This window comes from Tupaia chinensis, unplaced genomic scaffold (genome assembly GCF_000334495.1).
Source record: "Tupaia chinensis unplaced genomic scaffold, TupChi_1.0 Scaffold000634_1, whole genome shotgun sequence".
In the NCBI taxonomy this organism is placed as follows: Eukaryota; Metazoa; Chordata; class Mammalia; order Scandentia; family Tupaiidae; genus Tupaia; species Tupaia belangeri.
In genome coordinates, this window is record NW_006160154.1 from 5,479,438 (window position 1) to 5,482,417 (window position 2,980).

Consider the following 2,980-nt stretch of genomic DNA (forward strand, 5'->3'; position numbering starts at 1 on the left):
GCGGTGCAGGAGAGACGCCGAGCGGGCCAGCCACCGCACCCCCGCCGCGCACGGCGCCAGCCCACCTCCTACTCAGCTCGCTGCCGGGCTGTACTGCGCTCTTATGAGAGCCGGCGGCGGCCGGGGTGCGCATGCGTGCTGCGCTGGCTTCCCTCCGCCCCTGCAGGCTCCGAGGTGCCGGAGCCCTTCGCTTTCGGACCCAGACAGTGGAGAAAGGTGTGGCCACGGATAGGGGACCCCCTACCAGGATTACCGCGGCAGAAAACTTAATTAAGCAGTCCAGACCTTGCTTACACAAGGATAACAAAAAGAAGCAAACAATTTGCTCAGTGAGGATCTTTGGCATTCAACGTTCAGTTTGATTCTGAAAACTTCCCAAAGAATTATAATTACGTCCCATTGTACAGATAAACTGTCTTTCTGCGCTTCCAGCAGCTGATGCCCTGGCCACTGCAGGTCGCAGGCCCCCAGGGAGAGCAGAACTCATGTTCCTGACAGTGCTCTCACTCCTGGGGCTGGTCTGCTGTGCTGGAGGTGGCCACCACAGGCAGGATGAAGAGACTCCAGCAAAGACAGCACAAATTTGGATGATTTGTGTCTTTTTTTTTTTTCTCCATTCTATATTTGGGCGTGACGATTTATCCAACCCCAGCAGAAAGGTCTCTGTCCAACATTTGGTCTTAGTGGTTTAGACAGCTGCAAGCAGGAAGAAAACAAGGTTCAGACAGACCAGAGATTCAGCTTTGATGAAGGAGAAATTAATAGCTTCTCCCTTGCGGAAGCCGAAACAACAGGTGCTGATGCTATTAAAGCAGCAGTGATTATTTTTAAAGGCCCTAGTGCCCCCTCCCACATGGTCTGGGAGTCAATAGACCTGAATTCAAGACCCGATTCTACCAGTCAAAAAATCATTGCCTTTTGTCTCAGTTTCTTCATCTGTAAATTGAATTGTAGAATGTGATAACCGTTCAGGTTCCTTACTGGTTCACGGCTTGAGGACACAAGGTGATTTTATTTACAGCAAACGCAAGGTTTTCTCCGCACAGTCTTCAACTGTTGGGCACTGTGCACGCCTGGTTATTGGGAAGATACAGACATTGCTGATAGTCTTCCACTCATCCCAACAAAGTGAAGTCAAAGAAAAAAATCCTACTCTGCTTTCCCCTGCCCAATAAAGACCTTATTCTTTCCACTAAACCCTACCTGAAGTATTGTCTCTTATTTCCTCGCAGGATTTTTTGTTTATTTTTAGCTACATAAATTCATGTACTTTATTTTCTTAATTATTTATTTAATTTTATTTATCATTATTATTTTTAATTTGGCCAGAGAAAAAGAGAGAGACAAGGAAAGTGAGAAAGTAAGCCAGTTTCTTCATCTGTAAATTGAATTGTAGAATGTGATAACCGTTCAGGTTCCTTACTGGTTCACGGCTTGAGGACACAAGGTGATTTTATTTACAGCAAACGCAAGGTTTTCTCCGCACAGTCTTCAACTGTTGGGCACTGTGCACGCCTGGTTATTGGGAAGATACAGACATTGCTGATAGTCTTCCACTCATCCCAACAAAGTGAAGTCAAAGAAAAAAATCCTACTCTGCTTTCCCCTGCCCAATAAAGACCTTATTCTTTCCACTAAACCCTACCTGAAGTATTGTCTCTTATTTCCTCGCAGGATTTTTTGTTTATTTTTAGCTACATAAATTCATGTACTTTATTTTCTTAATTATTTATTTAATTTTATTTATCATTATTATTTTTAATTTGGCCAGAGAAAAAGAGAGAGACAAGGAAAGTGAGAAAGTAAGCTGCCATGTCCAGGACTTGAACTGCAGTCAGTTTTATGGGAGTCCAACACCTAAACCAGCACACCACCTACCAGTCCCTGAAATCATATGCTTCAAATGCACCATTTGACAAATTTTCTTAAACTAGTAAGTTCATCAATCAGTTATTCATTCAACAAGTACAGGCTGATTCTGGGTGGTGGTACAGTTATAAACTCAACTGGACCCAGACCTGGGCAAGGCCCTGGGTTCTTATCCTCTCTCCTCCCTGTACCATCCAGGTGCCCCCAGTCCAGGCAGGCTGAGACAAGGAGCAGACAGATGGACCCCAATGTGGGGACCCTATGGGGAGTATCTCTCTGTCTCTATCTCTCTTTCTCTTTTATGGACAAAATAAATAGACTTGAAAAATACACACTGAACATTTACAGCACACTGTGCTGTCTTGAAGTGCAAGGATTTGCCAAGAAGCTAACAACATAGCCATTTCCTTCAAACAGAGCCTAACGTCCTGGAGTAAAAACAGAAACTGGACAAAAAGACAAAGAATTGAACGAGCAAAAATAATACAAGTATGATTAAAAAGCGCTGGTGAGACACAGGCTCGAGGAATGCAAATCACCTGAGGTAGGGAGAAAGGTCAGAAAAATGATCAGACAAATGGCACTTAAAATGAGATCCAAAGCAATCATGAGAAGACTCAGTTTTTCAGAGTAACTCATTTTCTTAGAAGATTCTATTAACATGTATTGAAGACGTACTATGTCCCAGTAAGAGTCTCACATGAATAGTTTCGTGTAATCCTCACAGCGACCATATAAAGAAGACGTAATTATTATATTTATTTTACTGGGGAGAATAACTTGCCTGAGCCATCACTGCCAGGGAGGGTTCTCCTGCACTGCCCCCAGTACTCAACTCCACAGCCTGCATCCCTGCTAGTCCCACAGCCCCCACTACCCGAAGTCCAGTGTGACTTCCGGTAGCTCTGTGCCAGGCACTGAATGATTAGGTAGCGTTTTCCTGTGACAGCATAAATTGATTGGTGTGGTGTGGGAGAATTAAGTTTTTTCAGAAGATTGGTTATTTCTTCCATGAAAGAGAAGACAGAGGGAGAGAGAGAGGGAGAGAGAGATAGAGAAGCCCCATTGGGTCTTCACACCACAATCTCCCAGAGCCTCAGCCAGACCAGAC